The sequence below is a fragment of the Microtus ochrogaster genome, chromosome 22 (genome assembly GCF_000317375.1).
Source record: "Microtus ochrogaster isolate Prairie Vole_2 chromosome 22, MicOch1.0, whole genome shotgun sequence".
Taxonomy (NCBI): domain Eukaryota; kingdom Metazoa; phylum Chordata; class Mammalia; order Rodentia; family Cricetidae; genus Microtus; species Microtus ochrogaster.
Genome location: NC_022023.1, coordinates 32,735,485 through 32,750,308, shown reverse-complemented (window position 1 = coordinate 32,750,308; position 14,824 = coordinate 32,735,485). Strand labels below are relative to the sequence as shown.

Here is a 14,824-nt window from a genome sequence, read left to right as displayed (position 1 = left end):
ATCTTCCTGCTTTTCCTGCCACACTCCCAATAATGATTCTATATTCTATGAACACTTAATATAATTCTGACATGGAACTAGGTTCTCAATTGCACAATATACGAAAGGCCTCCTCGCCTCACAATGCCAAACCCCTTAGATATTCATACTCAAGAAGTATGGTATCCGCACATACATCTGAGCAAGAGGAGACACCACCTTAATGTCTCCATCATGATTTCCTTTCTTCCTCTAGGAAGGAGCTTCCAAGTCACTGAGAGTGACCTTGCTTCATGACTGAGGGCCCCAGTTTTCTCTCCTATTCCTGGATAGAAGTAGTGATTAGCCCAGAGTCCTATCACTGCCCTACATGGCCTGCTCAGACCTCCCTTCTAATTTTAGGACATAGTAAGGCTCAGGATACTGGGTTGCAATGTTGGTAATACTGAATATTCCAATTTCATTATAAGACTTTTGTCAAAGAATACAGGACCCAGGATGAGTTCGTTTGGTTGTTGAGCTTTCTTGCTTTGGTGGGTCTGACAGGAAACAGACTGTGTTGTGCTTTTGGTTTGCTGAAGAAGCAAGAATATCTTCACTATTTAATCCATATCACATTATTTCCTGGTTAACAAAAAAGCCAACCAATCAACCAACCAACCAAACCAACATGCAAGCAAAAACCAAAAAATAAATCAAGTGAATAATCTCATCTCTTCAAAAACATTATATTTAAAAGGTGGTAAAGGTGAGGTTGGATATCCTCTATCATAAAATCTTCTCAGACCCTGGAGGTGGTTCTGTGGGTAAAGCACTTGTTCTGCAATGTGAGGACTTGAGTTCAAATCCCAACACCCACATTTTTGCTGGGTTGTGGCCTGCCTATATTCATAGCACTTGACTGTCCCTGGGGAATGACCATTAACTAGACTGGCTGAGTAGATTGGCTCCAGTTTTAAACAGATGATCTTCCTCAAGAGTGTAAAGTGATAAAAAAAAAAGACACTGAGCTCTGTCCTCCAAAAGCAGAGTGGAGATGTCTGTACACACGTGATCAGACACATACCAACACACATGCTAACATAATAAAAAGAGAAATGTTCTAGTGCTACTAAGAAATTGTCTTTGCAAAAACAGTTAATGAGTTTCACAAGGTCAAGCGGGAGGCAGAAACCACGAGAGATGCCTCTGAAACCACATAGACGTGACTTCTTTCTGTCCTGCTTTCTCAGAGTCAGGGCCCTCCACATTGCTGCTCCCCATTCATTGCAATTAAATCACCAGCTTCTTGGTTCCAAGTCTAGTTGCACCATATTACTTGAAGTTTTATCCTTTTCTGCTGCCTTTTGGGTTTCCTTCAATTTGCCCTTCATACAATTATTTTAATCCAGCATTCTTGGAGAGGATATATTGACTCTTTTTTATGGCCCTGCTGCTGAGTCTTTAATTGACCTCTTTCTTGGCTGTCTTCTGCCTTTTAGAAGTAAAATGTATGTCTCAGGAGATTGCAGTCCTTCGTTCCTTAGGTCCCTCCTTAGCTAGCTATGTGATGGAAGGACTGTAGTTTGAAGATCACAACACCTACCTGATAGATTCCATGTCACTATTCAACAAATCCATCAGATATGATTATGATCTTTATGTTTGTTGCTTCATTGTTTCCTAGTTTTGCAAAGATTAAGTTAGGATGGATACCCAGACAATGTGACAGCACTGGCTCACACGGTTTGATTTTGCAGCCTTTGGGTTCAAGAAACACAAATAAGGAAGAGGAGCCATAGGATTTGCCTGGCCATTGGATAAAAGATAGAGACCAGCCAAATAGTGAAGAGCATAACTCAAAGGAAACACCCTCACTTATAACCAGATCCAAGTATAGGAAGCCACAGACCTTTCTTCCTTTCTTGATTATTTTTCTTCAACATCATTCTCTCTACAGTTTCTGCACTACAGACGTGTTTCATATTGACGACTGACTTACGAAACATTTCTGTTTGCCAAAGACCAGCTTACCACCTCCAGTAAACAGAATGGAGGAAAGGTAAGATGTTTTCTGAGACCTTTTCCCTAAAAGTATTATTAATTTTTTTTAGTCTTTGACATCATAACTGTATTTGTTATAGAATTCAGAACTATCAGCTCAGAGATGACACCACTCCTAATAGGCTGGGCCCTTCTGCTCTGTCACTAAGAAAATGCCCTATAGGTTTGTGGACAGCCGTATCTTATGTAGGAATTTTCTCAGTAGAGCCTTCCTCCCCCCTGCTGATACTATCTTGTGTCAAGTTGACATGAAATTAGCTAGTACCTTTACTATAACAGTTCTATCTCACTTTCTGAGGAATCACCATACTGATTTCTGTAGTGGTAGCTTCAGTTTGCATTCTCACCAACATCTGTAACTGAGTCTTCCTCCTTCCCCATATCTTCATGAGCATTTCCTGTCTTTGGAATCTTAAGGATAGTCATTCTGATTGAGATAATATGGAATCTCAAGGGCATTCACTTCACGCTTTTAATTGTTCTTGGAATCCCATGTCTTGAGCTTCATCTACCTTTGGTTACATATTATAGGATTCATGGACTTTAGCAGAGATATATTGTTTTTCTTTTTCATATTGTTTGCAATTTTAAAATGGGACCTGGGCATCTGGATTTTAGTTTTTGCTTATATATTTTGTTAAGTTTTTGGTCACCATTTTGAAGTGCCCGTGTTGGTTGTGGGCTGTATAATTTTGAGGGAATGCCAAAGAACAATATTTGGGAGGGAGTTTCTTATCGGGAGCCTGTGAGTATCTGCAGAGAAGGCCAAAGTGGGTTGTCAAGCTGGATAGCTAGGGTAGCCCCAAGAGGGTGTAAACAAGGAGAGTGGTTTCTATCAGGATGGGTGTGATACTTGATTGACAGTTACATATTCTCTCAGGATGTGGAACATTATCTTACTGTGCTCTTCCAGCTCCTAGATGTTTACACAGAACTCTGTTATTTGGGGATAGGTTTTACTTTGTGGGTAAACTGACACGTATGCCTGTATCCTTCAGCATCAGCTCTGTTAGGTGACATCTACTCCTGACACTCACCACTGCATCATGTTATATAGGCTCTTTTTCATGTGCATTTGGTAGTCACTATTGTTGGATTGCCCCTGTATTTTTGCAAATTAAAGGATATCCTTAATTCTGTAAGGTCATGGAATTAATCTTCTGGGTTTTTTTTTTATCTCAGATCAATCATTTGCAGAAAGGATACTCAGGGTTGGTCTCTAAATCAAGCCCCAGAGGTCTCGAAATTTGAGGTCTTTTTCTATCCCCTCTTTCATTTCTTCCTCCCTCTCTCCCTCCTTTCCTTCCTTTCTCCCTCTCTCTTTCTCTCCCTCCATCTCTCCTTTCTTTCTTTCCTTCCATTCTTTCATGGTTATTTTTTCCTTTATTTACCTTCAGCCCAGGCTTTTCTGGGCCGCACTGTGTAATTTAGGTTGTTCGCGAATTCATGGAACTCTTTCTAGCCCATTCTCTACTGTCTGGTATTCCACAGGGAAGCTACCATGCCTTGTAGATGGTTTCTATAACACTCTGTCTCCCCTGTAGATATTTCTGTGTCACAATTCCTCTATCAAGCCAGATGGCTCTTCTTTCCTTCTTCTGCAAAATTTCTTTTTTATTCTTTAACAGGTTTAGAAGTTCAGTTAACCTCAAATCAATGTCTAAATTCTGGACTGAAACTCTTCAAGGCTATGAGCATCAACATTTATTTGTACTTTTATGGATTTGGGTATGAGAAAGCCCATCATTTGTCATCTTGCAGCATAAGTCATTCTTTCAAACACACTAGAATTTTCGACTGACAGAAAGTTCAGCAATAAAATTTTCTTCCTTTTCTATGTGTTTTGTGTTACTAACTTGCTCTAAATTATTTATGCGAAAGATTTACTCTCAATCTGTAGCTACTCTTGTGTCTATCATTAATTTATTCCTTTGTTCAGTGAAAAGTCTCAATTTCTTACTATGTCTCAGTAGAGAGATAGATAATTGTGATATAACAACAAACTAGAAGTGTTCTTGATATTTTCAAAGATTTTTTTATGATTTCTAGTTTTAAATCTGAAATTGAGACTTATTAGCCTTAGCCTGTTGGTCTGCTTCCTTTCATATGTGTTTCAGTAAGATTTGTCATTTCTTCATGTCTTTCTTTCATGATTTCCATATTTTCACATTTGACAGACTCCCCTTGCCAGTACTGAGAGCAGCTGATTGTCATGTTTCTGGCTTCCAAGTTTCTGTACTAGAGAAGGAGCAATTTTAGCATAGAAAAAAAATTGGGTTCACAGTTTTGTTTATTTCTCACATGGTCAGAGACACTGAGTATCTCTATGCGACCACCAACTGCACCTTTTTCAGTACAGTCCATGGGTTGTAGATAGCCCCAAAATACAAACTGGATTTAAATTAAAGCTCTAGAAATACTGAATTTGATAAATTATACTTAATCTCTATAATCCTGTTTCATCTCCTCATGAATCAGCTCAGTCATTACCACAGAGCAGGGTAGTCCTGGGAAACAGAGAGTACACAGCATCTGCTCATGTCTTTTTATTTTTTGTTCTAGGAGCACTAGTGGAGATTTCCTAAGCAAGGATTCCAACATCTTAACCTGGGAGACTACCATAACAACATCAAATGGAAGCATCTACTCTGATTCTTCACAATGGGAAATCGTAGTCCAAGCCACAATTTATCTTTCCATCATCTTTGCCCCGGTTGGGATGGCAGGAAATGCCATAGTGCTGTCGATTCTGGGCTTCCACATGCACAGGAATGCCTTCTCTGTCTACATCCTCAACCTGCTATGGCTGACTTTCTCTTCCTGAGTTTTCAATTTGTACATTGCCTTTTTTTGGTCATTTCCATCTATACCTCTTCGTTTTCTATTGCTGTGTCAAGATTTGCTTATGTTTCTGGCCTGAGCATTCTCAGCGCCATTAGTGCTGAGCGCTGCCTGTCTGTTTTGTGGCTCATCTGGTATCACTGCCAACGCCCAAGGCACACATCAGCTGTTACATGTGCCTTGCTTTGGGCTCTGTCCCTGCTCTTGAGTCTCCTGCATAGCGAGGCATGTGGCTTTCTGTTTAATAGTTTTTCACGTTTATGGTATCAGTCATTAGATTACCTCACAGCATTGTGGTTGTTTTATTTGTGGTTCTCTGTGGGTCCAGCCTCATCCTGCTGGTAAGGATCATCTGTGGCTCACAGCAGATCCCTGTGACCAGACTCTTTGTTATTATTATACTCACTCTGCTTTTCTTCCTAATCTTTGGTCTCCCTTTGGGGATCTACTGGATTTTTTACATATGGTTTTTGTATTTGTATAATTTTAAAAGGCGTTAACTTTATGTGACAATATTCCTATCCTGTATGAACAGCTGTGCCAACCCCATCATTTACTTCTTTGTTGGCTCCATCAGGCATGGCAGGTTTCAGCGGAAGACTCTGAAGTTGCTTCTTCAGAGAGTTCTGCAGGACACTCCTGGGGAGAAAAATGATGGAGAGAGGGGCTCTTCATGAGAGCCAGGAGAACTGTGAACAGTCTAGTGCAGCCTCTCAGAGATGCTCGGATCAGAAACAAGTAGTTTTGATAGAGAATTGTTTTCTTATGTATAGGCTTATTTCAAAACCTTGCTATGTTTGTCACCTAACCCCAGTCAGTTTTTCAAAAGAACAAACATTTCTGTGAAAGTTGAGTGGCACAAAACTTTTTATGCAAACACTGACTGCAGCATTTCTGAAACTGTCTTACACAGGACCTCATCATAGCCACTTGATGGGGCTCCTTGTGAGTACTCTGGGGGCAAAAACTGCTCCTCTCTTGAGAAATCCCTCGTTCATCTGAGGGCAGAAAAGGTGCAGAAAGTAGATGCATTTCTTTAGTCACTGAAACTATACTGCTTAAATAATTGTTATAATTTGCTAAACTTCCCTTTTTACAAACAATATTTTTCAGTTCTTCAAGAGTTATATAGATATACCTTATAATGCCAGTTATTATTCATTTCTATAGGTTTTGAGTAATTTATTTGTCTTTCTTACACAAATTGCTTAGTAAACAAATATGCATTCTCAAGAGTCTATCTTAAATCTCTTTTTACCCAGTGGTTTCCTTCATTTCAAATTCACCGTATCTACCATTTTCCACATTGGAAGAGTCTGGTCAGGTTTTGTAATGAGATCTGTCAACCTCCACACACATCTGAATGTCGTCTGTGATTCTCTTCACAAGGTCTTGCTTTGCATTCCTTGATTAAGTTGTTTCTCTTCCTCTCTTTTCTTTGCCATGATTTTTCCTTCCTCATTGTCTAATCCCTTAAGGCAAATTTTCAGTGAAGTTCTTTATACCAGGTTCCATTGAAATTAACCATGCTTCAAATTTATACCATTACCAGTGCCCACAGCTTTTACTTCTTGAATTATGCTTATTTTAGTCACATTTTTCTATAAAATGATATTTAAATTTTAAAACTGAAGTATGTGATAATTTCAATTGAAGCACAATTAAGAGAGCAATATATGGCCAAATCAAAGAGGAAAACCCAACAAATTTCCTTAAGCAAGTTTGGGTACAGGACTAAGAAACAATGAAGTCCCAGAAGATCTCTTTACTCTCCTCCTTTCCATTTCCTCTTCAGTCAAAAACTCTGCCTGAGAGGTCAGTACTGTCCAAATTTCTCTACTTAATTAAACTTTAGAGTGCAAATTGGAGGACTGTAACATGAAGATTGGTATACATGTCATGAAATGGTTGGTACAGCTGAACAAACTAATGTATACATCATCTCATGTAAATATTCACTTTTCTCTTGTGGCAAAAACTTCATATTTAGCAGAAGTTTTTTGAGCAATGCATTGTTATTTTGTAGAGATCTCATGCTGTTTATTATTGTGGTGGTTTGAATGACAGTGGTGACTTCTTGGTTCCTACTTTGTGGAGAGGTTTGGAAATGATCAGGAGGTGAGACCTCACTGTGGAGATGTGGTAGAGGGGGTGCACTTTACGGTTTCAAAAACCTACTTTATTTCCATTTTCTCTCTCTCTTTCTTTATCTCTCTCTCTCTCTTTCTCTCTCTCTCTCTCTCTCTCTCTCTCTCTCTCTCTCTCTCTCTCTCTCTCTCTCTAAGCTTGACCCACTGGACAGGCTCTTACCCATTTTGATCACCATTCCTCAAAGGTTTGGGCCCCGGGAAGGTCCCTAGAAGTCAGAAGAATGGGGAGACTCTTAAAAGAACTAGCTCTTTAAATGGTCTCCTGTATTTGTGTTAGCCAAGGATGTACCACCTTGGAGGTTTTGGTTCAGTGTGATCCAAAACCATTAACACCTGGAGTGTTGCCTTATTCACCACTGTGTTATAATCTTAGCTGTAGGAGACACTCAAGTAGAAATATTAGAGCCGCCACCACCCCTCCCATAAGACACCGTCCAACAAGTTTAGAGGGGTCTAGCAGGGATTTTATGTGGTTCTATACTTGGCCAAACAATGTGGTAGACAAATCCAATGGTTTGATTTGTGCTAAGTTGTATGGATTCTGATTCAATGTTACAATTAAGCAAGGGTAAACCAGGTAAAAGCTTGTTCAAAATTTGAGGGGACAAATAAAATTGCTGAAGAAGGAGCCTAACCTGTTCTAGCAAAGGCAAGGACACTGTCTAAGTATAATTAGGCAGATTACTCTGTGGTTGCCTATTTCTAGCTTTCCTGGCAGTCCTGTATACAATCTGATATGGGATATGTGTCAACTGTGTCCTCTGGACTGTAATAAGTCTTGATTAGTTTGAATGATTTTGGAGATGGAATCATTTGGGGACTTTAATTTTGTAAAAGATAGTATTTTGTATGTTTCTGTGGCATAACAGCTATCTGAGAAAATATTTACAGGTTCTGACTGGGTCATTTCCAACACATTAAGGAGCACCAATAACTCCCCTAGTTATACTGATCCAGGATTTGGCTGAGTATGGGCCCTTCCCTTATCATTTATTTAGATTATTATTAACCTAAAATTAGTTTTTTTGCATCTGTAAAGGCTATACTAGCCTGGAGAATAGTATTTTTGATGGTGCTGCATAATTTTATATTTTTAATTTTCGAAGGAGGAAGGCAAAATGTTGTCTGTCCTGAGAGAAATGATTATCCAGCATGCCCATACAGGACCTAGCAAGTACTTTAAAACAGACTTCCTCTCTAAGTGGTTTGTTGCTTTTCCTGACTTTGCTTCTGACAAGTCTCTGCTATATGTATATTACTGTAATTTCTGAATCAGAAATTACACCAAGTACCACGATGTGCCTGCTGACTGGCCTGAAGGGCAGCAAATGGCTTTTCATAGACTGCTTTGGGACACTGCCTGAACCCATAGAACATGAGCAACAGAAACTCCTTCCTGCGCCCTTGGCTCTGGAAGAGGACCTAAAGGTGTTCCACAGTGCTCTCAAGCTTGCTCATAAAGACACCAAAATCTCTATTAAGATGGGTCCTATTGCTGTTCAAGTAACCTCAGCAGAAAGAACAAAAGTATTGGGTGATCCATTTTTTAAATGACATCTCTGTGCTTCTGAAATCAAAGATATCTGCCTAGTGGATGAGAAACAGTTCACCTTAACCATTGCAAAGCAAGGCACACCACTTACTTCATGTGCCAGGAGTATGAAGCCATTGTCCAGTCTATCATTCAGATCAGGACCCACTAGGAGCTTCTACAGACTCATGCCCAATGATAGCCCTCTTGCCATTTAGGGTATTAGGTCTTGGATGAGCCCTGGGAAATCCCTACATAAGTGGCCAGACTGTCCACATCCTCAGCAAGTACAGTCTTACAGGGTAAAAAAATGCCAAGTTTGGCATTTACCAAGGCACTGATAGAAGCCATAAGGGTATATATAAATGGACCGCTTCTGTGTTTCAATATCACAGGTGGCCAAGACTCACTTATGAATATTTTCATTTCTAACATGTGAGATATGTCATGGTGACACGGGTCAAAGATTCAGGAAATGGTTCTGCATCCTGCTGGACAAGATTGCAGAAATAGCCTACACCGTCCTCGGGCATACAAAGTTTGAGGGCCTTGAAGGCTAAGGTTGGGCACTTGTTAAAAATAGGCATGTAGGCCTGTCATGGATTGAGAGACAGGGTCAGTATATTGACCATGGTCAGTAAGCTTGTCAAGTGTGACATTAAGTCCAAATTTTAAATTTTTAAGGCCTTGGGTTTCAACGTAGGCTGAACATTACTGGAGGAAAACTGAGGGGTCAAGAATGGCCTTTAACAGAGTACCAATCATAATGGGTTTGAAGCTGCATGGTCCATTTTCTCAGTGCTTGATCAAAATAAGGAGAATTAGGGTAGTATCAATAACCCTTGCACACCCCTTTATGACACCCAACATGCTCCTGCTGCCACTGGGAAGACACACAGCTGACAAGGACAACATCACTGGAGCCTCCAGATTCCATAGGGTTGGGATGCACCTGGAAGTGGTCAAAAACATCTAAAATGGACTGGAACACAGATGTTTGACCTAGCACTGACCCTCATCATTCAATGACACACACAGCTGTTTGGCCTTGCCCTGGAAGTTGAAAGTGAGGACATATTCCTACATCTTTTCTCACTGTGACATACCAGGAAGATACCACAGGAGTTAGTGCCTCCTTCCATCACTAACTGGGCAGCCTTGAGTCGAGACAGCATGCCATGGAACCAAGGATATTCTGGTAGGAGCTAATCCCCCTCAGCACCCTCTGACTTCCCCAGAACATAAATGGCCCTGTGTCTGCTTCTGGAATATCCAGGGGAGGAAGGGGTGTAGAGAAAGAATGAATTTCCCCTCCAGGGACCCCTGCTGAATAGGAATGCAGAGGAAGCAGTTCTGTTGAGTCAAGGTGGGAGGCAGCAATGGAGGCAAAACTCGAAGAGAAGGATGCTGATGGCTGGTCAGAAAGGTCCCCATAAGCCACCTGTGACAGGTGGCCGTTACTTTCACTGGGTCTCAGCAGCAGATACTAGCTGGGCTTATTCTCTATGATTCAGGTAGGACACAACTTCAAGATGTCTGTGTTATCCTTTGTGATAAAAGAGGTCCCCAAGGCCAGGGGAAGGATCATGGGATGGGGGCTGATAGCAGGGCAGAGTCCTGGGCTTAGGTACTCCTGTATGTCAGACACCAAGGCCTTCGCATGAAGCCCATCAGTTGTCTCCAGAGTATACTCTGAAGGGCCTTCTATCTTAACCACAAATGGGTTCAACCTGACAGGCATCTCTAGGGCAGTGTCTGTGTGCATATCGGTGAACAGGGGATGCTGAGTCAGGCTTGTGGTACCTTGGATGGTATGAAGAACTCCAAGCAACTTTCTCCTCCTCCTTCTTCCTCACTTCAGAGCCATAGATGATACTTCTCCCACTGAGGCAGTCCTACGCCCCCTGAGGTCAACCCAGCTGCCCCTCCTCCATGACCAACTCCTGCTGGGTCAGGGGCAACCTCGTCAGCACCCATAAAACCAAGAAATTCTTCTCTCTGTACCATTCCTGCCCCATATTTCAACGTTCCCCCTCCATGACTCAATTTCAGCCTCTCGAAGTCCATCTCTCCCCAGGTGATGTGCCATCACTAGACAATCCCCTACCAACAGTCCCAGCACCACCAGAGGAATTGGAGTTGCTATTTCCACCTAGGTTTGGAGAGCCTGATGTGCTCTCCAGAAGCCCATTTGGGTAAAAAGTGTCAAAGCCTCTCACCACTGTAGTATACCTTATACAGAAGCTCTGACCGAGTGACCCAAGGAAAAAGCATTTCTTGAGCTTCAGTTTTGAGGATATTGTAGAAAACAAAGATACTGAGGAAAGAGGAGGACCAGCTAGGTCCTCAGAAGATAGAGATGTCCCTGTAGCTGTCAAGGGACAAGTCATGTGATGGTGGAATTTCCACACCATGGCTCAACTGGGCAAAGGCAGTTGGGGAGAGTGAGTCCACGTCAGCTTCTAAGTGCTGCAAAAATAGCTCAGCAAAATGGCCAGAAAAGGCAGCTTCTGCTCCAGGTTCTACACATTGTGGATGGAAGGCTAGGTAGAGTAAAAAATGGTGGGTAAGAGCCAGGGCAGCATGCCCCTTGCATGGGGCTCACTGAACTCTTACCAACTTAGGGGAGGAAGGGGTGGCAGTGCTGGTAGAGAAGGAAAGGCCCCATCCTCTGGGGAGAGGGTATCATTCTTGATAGGCCCCAGGGGATCCTGTAATGAGGGACAACAAAAAAGAAAGCAGTCAGAAAATACAGGGAGAGAGGCAACAACTTCATCTCAGACCCTGCATTCGGATCAAAGGTCAAGCTAGTGGAAGTAGCCACTGTATGAGAAGAACTTGCCAATCCAGGAAGGGAAAGGGTATTCAACCACAGTCAAACAGTCAATGCCTTTCTGTGAACTGAGACCCACCACTGTCCTAATGGCCTTTAATAGCTGGTCATGTAACTGGATTAGTTGAGAAGAGAAACTAGGAGAGGAAATCCAATAGTCCACACTCAGAAGAATGGTCAGGACTCCCTGTAAAACAAGAGAGCCACCTTCATACAGTCCTGGAGAGTGGATCCAGGCTAAAGTCATCAGTTACTCTCAGACTGCGAGGAGTCTGCATAAGGACAAGGATGGAAGGGAAAGGGAAAGTAGTGTTAGCAAACAGAGTATGCTATTTATAGTGAGAAGCTTCCTTGATTTGTTAGGCCATGGCCATATGCTTACATGGTGTCTCTGGGTGAATAGGAGCTGGAGGGTCCTTTATTATTTCTACCTCCTGGGTGGTCATCCCTTATGTGGAGGTACCAGGAACTCACATTGGAGAGCTCCTAATCAGGAAGGAAAACAGGGAAAAATAAAGTAAAATGTAGGGCCAGTAAAGAAAGCTCCAAGTCACCAAGGGCTTAGAAAACAAAAATAGGGATAAACTCACCAAAAACAGCTGAAGGGGGCAAACTGAAGATGCTGGTGGAGAGTCAGAATTGGGACAGCAGCTGGGAGAATAAACAAGAAAGAAAAATGTCCCAAAGAGTATAAGGAGGACACAAAAAGTGAGCAAAAGGTAAAGTTCCATCCACGTTGGGTGCCGGTTGTTGCAGGCTTGTTGCTGCTGCCTGTTGTGTGATCCCCATTTCCTGGGAGCACATTTCCTGTGAAGGCACTAACACAGACTCCATGAGATTCCAATACAGACGCTCTTTATTGTAAAAAGATTGTGCATTTTATGGAGTTAGGAAAATTAAGCTGCTTCAGGAACATTTTTGGTTGGTCCTTTTGAAACGGGTGGTCACTGCTCACATTTTGTGCTTGGAGAGGAGTATGCATTATTAGTTACTATGTTTTTCGTCTACTGACAGGTTGTTTTCGCCAGATTTGCTTATTCATTGTGAGTTTGCATGCTCCTGCTTGTACTTGTGCTATGGGCTTATCCTTGGGGATTATGAGTCCCCAAATTATGTTTCCTTTTAAAAGTTGTAATAACCTTTTTCATGGTGTCTCATCACAGCAACAGGAAATGAACTAAAAAATAAATTTTATTTCATCTTGCATTTATATTACTCAATGTTATTGACCAGTGCTATTCCTTTCATGTACCTTATTCATCAAAAGTGTTAAGTGTTATCATATTGTCATTCTCTATATATTGACTCTTTAATATACAGTCTACTTGTAAATGTAATTATATGATATTTTTCTCCTTACAGTCATCTTATATGGCATATCATAATGTACATTAAGTTACCCATACTACAGCAAATGACCAGACTCCTTTCTCTTAGCATTTGAGTAATCATGTTCTATATGTGACTGTCAGTTTTGTGATCCACCGTTCCTTGTCTGGTTTACTGCTCTGCCTTGAATATTATGAGTCATATTAAAAAATCATGCAAAACATACTTTTTATGTAGAATGATATATATTTATCCATCACTTAATTTTAAGCTGAAATGACTTGATTTTCAAACAGGCATCTGGTGATAACAGTTTTAGGTCTTTACATTTGTTATATTTTTTTGTATTTTGAGATTTTCATAATCTCCCTTCCCTTTCCTCCCTCCAAATCATCTCATCCTCCCTCCTTGCTTTGTGTCACCTTAATGGTCTCTTTTATCAGTATCTTTTGTTATATACATACATACACATATATTCCTATAAATAACGCATCAGTCTATATGTTATTTGCTTTTACACTTGACACTTTTGTAGGCAGTTAGTTTGCTCTTTCTAGGGAAAGACTATTTTTCCCACATTCAGCATTCCTTAATTGTCTATAGTTTGTTGTGTAGGACTGAGGCCTTGTGGTCTTATCCCCATCGAGTTTATCTTTGTTCAGCTCATGTTTAGTCAATACCGTTGGTGAGAATGTATGGGTATAGCTTTTGATATTACCTAGAGACACGATCTCACAACAGACTTATATGTTGACAGAGATATATGTCCAACCAAGTCCTGCAGCCATTCAATCTCAATGAAACACACAGAAGTTTACATTAATTATAAACGAATTGGCCTATTAGCTCAGCCTTCTTATTAACTCTTATATCTTAAATTAGCCCATAATTCATGTCTGTGTTAGCCATGTGATTTGGTACCTTTTATCAGTGAGGCATTCTCATCTTGCTTCCTCTGTGTCTAGATGATGACTGCAAACTCAGCCTTTCCCCTTCAGAATTCTCCTGTTCTGGTCACCCCACCTATACTTCCAGCCTTGAAGGCGTAAATCACATAAAATCCCACACCAGTTTGGAATTATGATTAATAGAATGGTTATTTATTTAAAGGGGAAAAACTTAAAGATCACCATCACAGATAACAGCCCTACAAGATCAGGAAAGGAGCCTAGTATCCAGAAGCAGAGCTGGAAGCCAGAGAGAGAAAGGAGGACAGCCACTGCTTCTTTAAAGAGAGAGAACATGCCCCAATGGGCTGGTATCACAGTGACTATTGGCTTAAGGAACAGAAGGAGCTCCAGCAGCACTGCTTGACTACTGGCCAATCAGCATTTTATTAAACAAGTATAAGAGACAAATTCTTATAGGGTTTAAAGTTCCACAGAACTTTACCCTCTTTTTTCAGAACAAGAACTCTGAATTTAATCTTTCTTCAGCTTTCTTCTTGACCATTATCCATACAACTTGTAACCAACACTCTAAAAAAAGAAAGGCATGCATAATCCATTTTTTGGGAATGTGGGGATAGTTTTCCAGGCTACTTCCTACTGATTAGGGGTGTTGATAATCTTATAGGGACCTTCCTTGATCAAACCTGACTTTTCTTAGCCAGAATGAATCTACAGCTTCTTATTTTCTGTGGAAACAAAAGCAAAACCTCTTCTCCAAAGTAATACAACTTTTGACTTAAATTTTGAAAATTATATATATATATATATATATATATATATATATGAATAATCCATCAGAATTTATAATCAAATGTCTTTTAGCAGCTATTGCTTCTTTTTCAGCAGTCATACAATTCAAAGATAATGAAATAATATACAGAATCCAGACTCTGTGTATTTTTCATCTTTTAAGAATAATTAGAGAGATTTTAGTTATCCCATAGGTATGTATACCACCATTTACCCTTTTGCTTATCATGACATGCTGGACATTATTGTGGTTTATAGCTTAATAGGACTATTGGTTGTTCCTCTCCTTTGAAAGTTTGTATGGGTGGGTGCCCCCCTCGTGATCCCGACTTCGTTGCTCATGTTCTCCCTCCTTCTGCTCCTCATTGGGACCTTGAGAGCTCAGTCCAGTGCTCCAGTGTGGGTCTATGTCTCTAAC

At 40.8% G+C, this 14,824-nt stretch overlaps 2 pseudogenes; one reads left to right on the top strand and one right to left on the bottom strand.

Moving 5' to 3' along the window:
- The first annotated feature begins 2,009 nt into the window (after positions 1–2,009).
- LOC101996897 lies at positions 2,010–5,540 on the top strand (annotated as a pseudogene).
- Positions 5,541–9,277: 3,737 nt separating this feature from the next.
- Positions 9,278–14,824, bottom strand: part of LOC106144052 — a 12,184-nt pseudogene continuing 6,637 nt past the window's right edge.